Source organism: Heterocephalus glaber, unplaced genomic scaffold (assembly GCF_053883595.1).
Source record: "Heterocephalus glaber isolate CG9 unplaced genomic scaffold, H.glaber_assembly_v1.0 deba00001504, whole genome shotgun sequence".
Classification (NCBI taxonomy): Eukaryota; Metazoa; Chordata; class Mammalia; order Rodentia; family Bathyergidae; genus Heterocephalus; species Heterocephalus glaber.
This window is the reverse complement of record NW_028258324.1, coordinates 30044250-30056260: the sequence shown is the minus strand read 5'-3', so window position 1 is coordinate 30056260 and position 12011 is coordinate 30044250. Positions and strand designations below refer to the sequence as shown.

The window sequence follows — 12011 nt, the reverse complement described above, 5'->3', positions numbered from 1 at the left end:
GGCCAGGAAAAGCAAGTGCCTAGAAGGAGAATTACTAGGCAAAGTGTCTGGAGTGCTGGGAGAATAATTATAGTGGTATTGAAGGCACATCTTAAACAGGAAAGCCCTGGATTGGATTTAGTGTTTAAACATTTGAGAGTTGAAGAGTTTCTAGTTTTCTGTGTCACTCTTATAATTAAAGCTTGTTACATAGCTTAGGTTCCTTCAGTCCAGTGTTCTTACATGTAGATATGAAAGCTACCTTCTGTCTCAACTCATTGTAGATGCCTGTGAAGGCCCAAAGTCAAAGAAGTTCTAGAGTTAACAGCACATAACCCTAACTCTTGTGTAATATCAGCACAGTAGTTACTATCATTAAGTATGAATAACTTTTGGCCTATAAACTCAACTGTGTAAAACTTATAATATTCTTATCTATAGCTCCACTTAATTTCTGATTTAAATTACCCCTGCATCTGGTAGCAAGGGTAGAAAGGAACAAAACTCTGACAACAATCTCAATGTTGTGAGGGAATTCCCTCCCTTATTTGTCCACATAAATATTTGCAGTGCTTAAGTGAGTGAGGCTCAGGGATCCAGCTGGTCTTTGGTTATATATGGTACTGACTTTTCCCATTATGATGCTGTTCCTTGTTTCTGACCCTGTCTTTGGTTACCCGATCTTATCATTGGTTATGTAACTTAAACACACCTCCATTGCCTTGTTTCAGCACTACTCTTGGGACATCGACATCTTTGCTAAGGTTACTTATGAGCCTATCTGATCTAGTGCATTCACCATGATTCCCCTCTTATATCATGTTATTTTGTGTTGGCACTGCACCAAAGGACACTGAGCATGTCTTGAAGAGCCATTAAACTCTTACATTTCATCTCTTTTTCTTGCCTACCCCAATTCTGCCATATTTTTTCAGATAACTGCAAATTCTCTTATCTAGGGGACAAATACAAAATCTGAATGAGTTTTGTTTGTGCTTCAGGTACAAAAAAGACAAAAAGTACCAAATTGTGTTTAAATGATATGAGAGGAATATAGAAATAAACTATAAGTTAATATTAAGTGGTATTATTTGGCTTCATATATTTTTTGCATATCAGATAGTCTGATAAGAAGTATAATCTACATTCGCTAGGTTACCAGACTTAAATAATACTAGGAGGTATGTGTGTATATACATACATGCACATATGTGTATTTATACTTCTGTATATGTATATGTGAATTCTATACAAATGCATATATGTGCAAATTTAAAAGAACACATTAATTACATGAATGTTTACATGTTAGATAAAGTATGGAAATTGAATTAGATATGCAATTAGACCTAAGTGGAAATGAATAAAATAACAATTAAATTAAATAGATTAAATTAAATTAAATAGATTTTCTTGTTTTTGCTCAAATGTCCCCTTTCTCAAAGAGGTACATTTGACCACTCCAGCTCCTGATCTCCTTATCTTACGTTCATTGTTCTTTTTCACATCGATGTAATTAGATGAACACTTAGAATCTTGTCAAAAAATGTCCAAAAAAAAATCTTGTCAAAAAATCTTGTCAAAAAAAAGATGATAGAAACAGAATGTGACTCAAGAGTATTTCATGAAGCAACCAGTTGTAGAGTTGTCAAGATTGAGGGAACTGTCAAGGAATATTGAGACACCTGGAGACATGAAGATGGAGCCAAGGAAGGAAATGTGACATCAGGATGGAGCCTAGAGAGGCCTGGGGCTTTGGAAGAAGCTGGCATCTAAGAAGAGGTACAGCGGGACAGGGACACTGTAGCCAAAATGTATCCCCACAGAGATAAATGAGGAAAGAATAACCCCACTTGCACCTACATTGGTCCAATTTGATGAGACGCCAACTGGAAAGAGTCAGAATATTGTTCATAGGACATATAACTGCACAGAGAATGGATTTGGGGAGATGAGTGTGATGGTTACTTTTTTAATTCATTAAGTTTATTGGTACATATGATGATATTCATCATTAGGAATTTGTATCTTTACATAATATATCTTGGTTTTTATTCTTTCCCCATTCCCCTGCCCTCCCTTCAACCCCACCCCCACCCCTCCCTATTTACAAAGACTTTGTTTCTGTTTTTTCCTTTTCTCATATTTTTTTCTAAATCTTGGAAACAGACCAAGTGCCTATCAACCGGTAACTGGATGAAAAGGGTGTGGTGGGTTTTTTTTGTTTGTTTTTTGTTTTTAATAAAATGGAGTACTACTCAGCTATAAAGAATGAGAAACTAGAGACATTTATAGCTAAATGGATGCACATTGAGGCAATACTCTTAGGTGAAATAAACAGGACACACATGTATAAATACTGAATAGTTTCTCTGGTTTGAGAACCTGAAAGTGTAAATAAGGATCAAAATGTATAACAGATAATGTAAAATAGGAAGAAAATGTCAAAAGGGGAAGGGGAAATGGGAGAGATGGGAACAGGAAAGAAGTGATGGTTAATTTTCACAGAGTTAAAGAATATCCAGAAAGTTGATATGACATTTTCTTCTAGGTGTTTCTTTGAGGAAGTTTCTGGTGAAGATTAGCATTTCAATCAGTAGAATATTGTCTTCATCAATATGGGGGGACATCATCCAATTTATTGAGGGATCTGGATATATCTAAAAAGCATAAAAATATCAAATTCACTCCCTTTGGAAACTGGGACATCCATTTTCTCCTGCCCTTGGACAGGACTGAAAAGTCCAGGTTCTCAGACCTTCGACACTGGGCCTTACACCTAGGCTCCACCTCCACCTCTTGGTTTTCAGGGTCTGGATGAACAGTGACATCATTTTCTACTCTGGTTCTCAGGCTTTTCAGAACTTCAGGCTGAGGCTGAATTATTTCAGTAGTTTTCCTTCTTTGCCAGCTTTCAGACAACATACAGTGGGACTTCTTGGCTTCCACAGTCTCATGAATTCAATCCCGTAATAAACTCCCTCTTACATATCTTTACATATACTATTGGTTTTGTTTCTCTGGACAATTCTGATTAATACAACCACTGAATAATCACCACACGTAATATGCTGTGTTTAATAGAATAAAAATAAATTTATAATATAAATATAAGATGTTGGGCCGGGGATTTAGCTCAGTGGTGCTGCCGCCTGCCTCAAAAGCACAAGGTCTTGAGTTTGATCCCTGGTACCCTCCCCCCAAAATACATACATATATATATATATGTTATATGTATAATATTGCAATAAAATGTTATATTATTTGTTTGTTACTCTTTATCTGTTTTCCCATAATAGAATATAAATTCATAGACTAACTTCTATATCTTGTTCAGTAATTTTTCTCAATTGTCTAGAAGAGTGACAGGTAAGGAGAAAGAAATTAATAAATGTTTAGTGAGGGGTGTGCCACTAATCAAGGTTTATGATCATTATTCTCTGAAACTGAGATTTAAGAAAAAATCTATGATTAGGTTTGGTTCAATTAGGGAATGAACATCTTGTGATATCAAAATGTAGTCATTTTTCCAATTAAGAAGAGATATTTTGGGGATTGAATCAATTAATTTTATAGTTTCTAGTCATATATAGTACAAATAGAATTAAGTAGCTTGGGATTCCAGATTAGTGCCACAGAACCTGAATCCCAGCATTACAGATTTATGAGGCACTGTGAGTTCCTGGTAGATGGCCCCATGTAAAGATGTGGTCAGAGAAAGGCCCTGCCCATGACTTCAGTGATGACAGTGACTGGATCCACCAGATTGTCTGCCTGCTTTGCAAACACACAAAGGACAGAGCTGCAGGAAAGTGTTTCACAGGTGCTCCTCCGTGAGTTGAGCCCAGTTTTGCAGGGCACTGGCCTGTCCTCAGTTCCCTGCCTTCCTTATCTCATCAGCATGCATTCTTGTAAGAATTATTTTAGGGTATCACCTCTTGAAGGATGCTTCAGATATGAATTCTCACCTTAAGGGTAAACAATGTGTAAACACTTCACAATCTGATTCGGTTGTTCTTCTACATGTTTAGATATCAGGACAATCTGAATATGCTACTTAAATCCTAGCTGTACTTGATTACTAGCATCACAGTGGGGCTTCTCTTACAGTTCACAAATACAATTTTACTTTTTAAAAATTAGAAATAGATGTATAGTAATTAAGTCTTTTTATCTATTAAAGATAGTTATTAAAATTGTACTTAAGATAAAAGAGTCACATTCCAAAGTCTTATTTCCAATGAGATACAACTGTTTTTATCATTTTTGTTCTGCCATTTTCCCTTAATGTTTGTTTTTTAATTATATTTTCCTAAATTAGAATTAATTCAAAAGTAAAACACAGTATGATATTGTTAGTTAATAGTTTCAGAAAAACCTGCAACAGTGCCTCAGAAGTTTCAAGAATGAACAAACTATATTTTTTCCTTTGGACAGTAGGAAAATCACAAAACCTGGAGATTACAATAGAGCTTTTGTTTAACACCTTAGTAAGTTGAACTGTGTAAGGTCCCACTAAAGTTAAATATGTCCAGTGGCTTCCAACTGTGGCTTCCAATGACTTGCAATCATTTAAGCGCTACTGTACTTTCCATGTTGTTGCGTTAGCCTTCATCTGAACAATTATTGAGTAACATTAGGAGATAAATTTAGATACTTCAAGGAAAATGTCAACATAGTCACTGAGGGAATAGAACAGGATTGCTATCTGTGGTGGTTTTTAAAAATGGACTTGAAATTCTTTGACACTCCTCCCATGGAGAGGTGGGACTCTTTGATCTTGGACTGTGTGGGTGCTTAACTAAATGAGAATAAAGCATAAGTGACACTGTAATGTTTTCGACTCCAAGCCTTGAGAAACTTGCAGCTCCCACTACTTAAGAGTGGATAGTGGCCCCTAGGAGAGTGCTCTTCCTGTCCAGCCAGTGTGCTAAAGGAAGCCAAGCATCACAGGGAAGAGGCCATTTGGAACAGTTTCTAGTGGACAGTCCTGGCTCTGGTCCCACCTCTCTCCTAGAGCCAGCATTCAGCATTCTCACCCAGAGACCCATGAGTCCGTGAATGAGTAAGTGCAACTTTGAATGATATTAACCCCCAGCTACTGAGTCAACCTTTCTGCCACTTTTGGCCATGCATGAGTTCTGTCCAAATTGCAAATTGTTGAGCATGGGCTTTGTCCCCAGCATTAAACACTATCCCAGATTCATAGTAACTGCAGGAATCTACCCGGTGTATCTTCTACTTGTGGGAAAAAAAGTTTGCTGAGGGAAAAAAAGTTTGCTCTGTGTCTCTTAGGGTGCAAGCTACAAGATGCTGTCAAATTCTATTTAGATTTTCAAAGTTCAGATTTGGTTAATGGAAGTATTTTGTGAATTAAAACATTACTTAAGATAAAAAGAAGCAAAATTACCTAAAATGCTTTCCTGGAACATTAATCAGGTCTGAGGGGAATCTTTTTTTTTTTATTTCTTTATTATTTTTATTTGACAAGCAGCAATATCATGTTTGTCATTTTGATGTAGATACAATTATTAGGTTATCTGTCATATTACAATATTTAAGTTTTTATTTTATGTCCTTTAAGATACATTTTAAAAAAAAAAACCCACATCAACTGCAAACGTGAAGGGGAGAAAAGCATGGTACTCAACCGAATTTCCAGATTCCAGCAACACTTCATTCACTCTTTGAAAAAGTTTAAGAAATGTCGTGATGACATGAGCTTGAAGTATCTCTAGGCATTTTCTCTGACGCTTATAAAGTGGCACTGGTGACATTGTAAACAGCAGAAAAACAGGGTCTGCTGAATGACCAAATCATAGAGGCAAGGCCTGCTTCTCCCACAGTCACACGCCGGAAGTGACGGCAACGATCCGCATCCACACCTGGGTGGTGACGTCACGCGACGTAGCTGTACTCATCCTCGGACACCTGGCTGCGCTCAATGTACTGTTCGTCAATCAGAGCCTCAATGCACTTCTTAATCATGCTGATGCTGGGGTTAAACCTCGCTCTCGACTGGCTGACCACCACTTGAATAAGGGCATTGTGCCGAAGCAATTTTCGTGCTTTCTGATACGAACTATAGCAGCTTGGAGATACATTTTCTGGTCCTCATCTACAGCACTTCTAGTCTGCTCCATTTCCTGTGGTGTATCTTTTTGCATTGATGTAGTAATTTTAAATTTTGTTCTTTTACTGCTGACGTTCCTATTCAATGAAAACGAAGACTCTGCATCAATGTCTTCCTTTTCTGAATCATGGTTAATCATTTTCACATCAAGTAATGATTTGATTGCTTTGTTAGTTCCTTTTCATTCCTCTGAGTGCTGACCTGAAGCTCGTTATAGCTGACCATTTTACTGTTGTTAAAGGCAAGAAGAACTGCCATTTGGTATGTCGTGACCATGACTACATAGGGTTTGCCCAAATAGTTCATTTTAACTTCACCTGTACAAAGATAATGTAACCATGTCAGTTTCCGGCCACTAAAATGCTGGCTATAAAATAATTCAAACATCTGTACACTTTCTTCTAATTCCTGGGGAACTGTGAACGTAGACGAAGGGGCCTGAGTGAGAGGCCATGCACCAGCCTGTAGAACATATATTTGAAAACTAATTCCCAAATCTTACTGTGTCTTGGTTTCTGATAAAATTGTTGAACTTATTGTTGAGATCAGCACTGACTCTCATATCTGTGTACATGCGATGTAGCTTGCTGGTAAACTCATAACCACAGACTTGCTTTAGTTTATTGATCATAGCTTCTTCAGAATCCATAGACATAGATAACCCATGAATTAAGCATTTTGCCAACATTCTTGTGTAGAACTTTTGAAAAACATCCTTATCATCGATATATTTGAAAACAGTAATAAAGCTCATCAATTTGTCTTCTACTTCATTCTCAATTATCCCTTTTGCTGACTTCTTCATTAAATTGTCACAGTACTTAGCAAGCAGTTCAGGCACTTTGCAAACAGATTTCGGTTCTCTGTAATTTACCACTGATGTAAGGGCCTTATCCAGTGCACTCATGAAGTGCTGGTCACCATTCAAAACAGTGTTGATAAACTGAACAAATTTGCCATGTACTTCTAAAACTGACTCCACAAATAGTGTTGGCATATTTTCCTGAGTAAGGTTACTGGTTGCTTTGAGGCCCTCATCGTGGATATGGTTTTGTAGCTCCTGAATCATATGAGATAACCCCTTCAACACAGCACGGAGTAAGATATACATATTTGCCATGTCATTTTTTTTCTCTTGTTGAATGATATTATGACATTCTGCATGTAAGAACTGTAAGTGGTCTGCTACCATTCGTTGCTCACATTCATGAATTAATTTACCATATGAACTTGGATGTAAGTATTTTCGACATTGAATTTCTTCATCTTTTAATCTACCTAGAACCTTTTCCATATACTGTGAGCAGTTTGGTTCTTGTAAAAAATTTGAAGCTTCTTGTTTGTAATACTCTCCTGTTTCAGTCAGAAAGGGAGACTCAAAGATTTCTTGATAAAACTTTAAAGGAAATTTTTTCTTATACTGTTCAACATGAACAAAGGAGTTAACCCCATGGATTACTTTCTGGTTTGAGTCTTCTCCACCACGATCATTTTTGACTTCTCGGAGCAGCATTCAGATGAGGACAGCTTGCAGGGGCTCAACCATCAATTTCCTCCATATTTCCTCCCAATAGCTCTCCTATTTCCATGAGTGGCTTATTCATATCTACACCACCATAGCCATACTGAAGGTAGGCTTCAGTCAACTTATTCTTTTTAATATATGGGGTGTTCAGATACCGTATAATAATCCATATAATCTGCACCCTTGCTATATTCTTCCCAATACCTATGATATATAACAAGTACTTGTTCTTCAGACTCTAGAACTCTCTTGTGCAAATGCTTGAAAGTGATTTTCCAAAAAGTTCTTAGTTTCTGTGTATAGTCTTTCTCCAAGCAGTTCAGGATAGGCCACACATAAAGCATAGATATCTGAGAAGCGATCGTTCCATGTTGTTCTCTCAGCATATTTCAACATAACAACTGCTTTGATTGTAGCCAGGAGTTTGCTCCGTTTTTCATCAAAATCTACTACTCTTGGTTTCAAAGACATTGTACAAGTTTAGTGTTGAAATCCTTTTGGAGGTCCGAGGTCCCCACTCTATGTCCTTCCTTCTGTGAGATGCTAGGTGTCACACAGCAAGAGCCTGGTGCAGTGAACACCTCTGACTCCTGAGGGGAATCTATGGGAAATTTTAGGGTCTAAAATTTCAGCCATCAATTATCCTATCATCTTCTTTCTTTCTTCTTAGAGAGAAATCTTTCAGACATTCACCAGCTTCCCACAATAAGCCTCTCTAAATTGTTGTGTTGAATGGACTGTCACCCTTAAAACTTTCTGTTTTCCTTTGGGTGCCACCATTATAACTTTTCTTGCCATTCCTACACCCATTTCCGAAAGGTATGTTTAGCTTATATCCATCTAGCCTTGTCAGCTATGTTACCTCCCCGTTCATACTCATTTCTGGCTGGATGTCAAAGTTGATGTACCAAATTGTACATTTGGTAAAAAGTTGTGTATTATCATGAAGATTTGGAATTTTACTGTACAACTTGCGTTTTAAACACTAGCATATCAAATGACTGTTTGGATAGATTTTTCGCTACTCAGCTGTTGTGCAGTACTTTGTTTCATTTTCTGCTATGTTTATAGCTTCCAAAATGTATAGAAATTAAAATACTAGCTTAATTAATGGAAACTAATTAAATTATCAGGGTATATTATTTGTAAAGACACACTGTACACAAATTTTTACAACATAGGAAGTAGCTAGCATTTTAGTTTTCAATGTTCTGTGTATATATTTTATGTGGAGAAAAGTTTGAGTATGTGATTTCATCTGATCTATTTTTCTCTTTGTTGTATATACTTTTAGATTTTTGTAATATTAATTTTTAAACATACAAATTTAAGTCAATTATGTAATTAATTATGTAGTTAATTATGTAATTAATTTGAATAATATGTATATATCTTTTTAAAATAGTACAAAATGCATATGATGAAAAGTGCAAAAAATAAAAACATGACTAACAGAGATGTTTTCTGATCCACTAAATACCACACTCTCCACTCACAAAATATTTTTCAATTTGTTACTTCTTATTCCCACTTGCTGCCCAGGAGATCACTTGCCAAATTAGATCTTCATCATTCATGAGTCCTTCTATATCGCCTTTTTAATATTTATTAAAAATAATTAATATTTAGAATCAATATGGAAAATTTTATTTGATTTTGTGATTACATACTTTGTAATCCATAAGATGAACTGTCTTCCCTGGAACTGGAATTTAGTCCTGTCTCTTTCCTAATGTAAATGCCAGTGAAATGTACTCGTCTGATTTTATTTTGTTGTCCTTGTGAGAATTTTAAAAAATATAAACTGTCTTTGTATTTGTTACCTTAAATCATCTAAGTAATCTATTTCAAAGAATAACACTGCCATTTTATATGTGAAACTTGAGCAAATCTTCCACAAATACACATTAAAAAACAAAAATGTCCACAAAGAGAGCTTCATTGTCCCCCATCTGCATTGCTAGCTGACAGCAATTAAGTAGAAAATACCATTGGAGAATTTAGGTAACTGCAGTGTAAATAACTTTGTTCCCATTCTGTCTGTTATAATTAAAAGCTGCTTGTTATGCACAGAGTAAAACCTGTCCCTTATTGAACTCTTTTTCCAAAGAGATAGACAAATTGAAGGAAAACCTGAATTCATATATAGCTTCTGTTGGAATTTAATCTGTGGGCTAATATTTCAGGATTTCCCAAAGGTGATGTAAAAAATATGAAAGCAGTACCAGAGTGACAATTTCATCACAACATTCTGTGATGTGCCAAAATCATGTTAGATATTAGAGTGCCTACCTAGGGTGCTATTGTTGATTCCTGTGAAGAGTGTATGCCATCCCACGTGGAAAACTTGTGGCCACACTGCATTGTACTTGTTTGTTCAGCAAATTTTTACTAAGCACCTGTTATGTACCAGCCATTACTAGAGCCACTGGATACAGAAGGGAACAAAACAGATCTCATTTCAGTAGTCTGGGAGTTACCTGTTGGTGAAGAAAATAAAAAGAAGACAATCAAATCAACAAACTTGATCATTATGGCTAGTGAGATAATAACAGATATAAATAAATTTGTGAATAGTAAATAGGTGATGAAATATGGAAGGGGGAGTTGGATGTAGATCAATTGAAAAAGGCTTCTCTGAAGATGACATTGGAACAATATATTGGAAGAGCAGAAAACTCCAGTCCTATAAAGACCAGAGGGGGAAGATGGATGGAGCTAATCAAGATCTTATGTTGGACATATGTATGATCAATAATCACTGCACAGTGCACAGTCCTGTTTTGAAACATATCATGTTCTATTTTTCATCAACTAGTTTTCTTTACCATCTATCTCATTTTCTGCTAGTGATCCTATAACTCACTTGTAGTGAGCAGCAAAGGGCTGATGAACAAAGCAATAAATGGTCAAATTGCCCTCGCTTGCTGGTTGAATCAGGGCAGAATTTGGTTACTGAGCATTAACTTTCCAGGGTGAAAAACCAGAAGGGACTCATAGAGAAAACTGAAGGTGACACATATTTTCTAGGCACTGGTACAGAAGGAGCTGATCAGATTGGGACTCAAAGAAAGAAAGTCCAACTCAGAGAGAGAAAGAGGATGTCCCAAGATTATTCAGATGACTACAAAAGCACATGTGACAAGGGGCTTTAAAATAACCTTAGATCTGTATTACAATTTAGATCATATATCCTGTTTGTATTTATACACATTCACATCATGTGAAATAAATGTATTGCATAACATGCAAAAAACTTGTCTACTGCGTATAGTTCATTCTTTTCAGCAATCATCTTTTTCACTTTCACTCCTTAGAGTAGAACAGCAGCCTTCTTTCTTCCAGGAAGCCCTCATAGACCTCCAGGCTGTACCATGCACCCCCTGTATCTCTAAAGCTCTTTGCATGTATCCTTTTCTAATCAGAGTGAGCTCAGTCTGTAAGGACCTCAAAGCCAGGGCCTGAGCCTCATTATTCGTAGTGGGCACACTATCCCCAACACTCTGGAGATGCTCAGTGTATGTGGAATTAAAAGGCACTTCTCAGGCCGGGGATTTAGCTCAGTGGTTCCGTCGCCTGCCTTGCAAGCACAAGGAGTTCAATCCCCAGTGCCAAAAATAAATAAATAAATAAATAAATAAATAAATAAATAAAATGCACTTCTCTTGCTCAACTGTCATTGCAATCACAGTTTCTGTGCTCTGAATGTAATTTGCATTTATTTCAGCTTTCAAGAGGGAAATTTGAAAGAATCCCTTTAAATCCACTGAGCAGAGAAAGCATGTGTAATTTAGCTCAAAATCTAGAAGTCACTAAAAAAAGATTGATAAATTTGACAGTGCATGTATGTACCCATACATGCAGCAACCAACGTGCATACACACTAATTTTATGGCATAATAAAACATGATAAGCAAAAGAAAAATATATATTAAAACCTTGGGGAAAATATTTGTATCTCAGTCTGGACAAAAAGACTAATTTTTCTAGTATGAAGCAGACCTATATAGTAAGAAGAAAAATATCAACAAAAAGTGGTAGAGAATAGACAAAAGATATGGGCAAATAGTTCACAAAATAAACCACAAATGGCTCTAAATCATATGACAAGATATTTTTAAAAGCACTCACTTATAAAGAAAGAAATATTACATCCTCATTGCAATCTCACTTTTATATATCAGATTGTCAAAAATCAAAACACACTCTCTCTTTAAGGTTGTGGGGAAAGTGGTTCTGCCATATACTGGTAGACATGCAAAATCATACAATCTCTGTAGAAGAGAAGCTGACAGTATCTATTGAATTTGTGGTATTTACCTTTGACCTATTCATCATTTTTAAAATACGTATATCAACATGTATATGAAATTA

At 36.2% G+C, this 12011-nt stretch overlaps 1 pseudogene; it reads right to left on the bottom strand.

Moving 5' to 3' along the window:
* Window positions 1-5821: 5821 nt before the first annotated feature.
* Window positions 5822-8141, bottom strand: LOC101710838 (cullin-2 pseudogene; annotated as a pseudogene).
* Between the last annotated feature and the right edge of the window lie 3870 nt (window positions 8142-12011).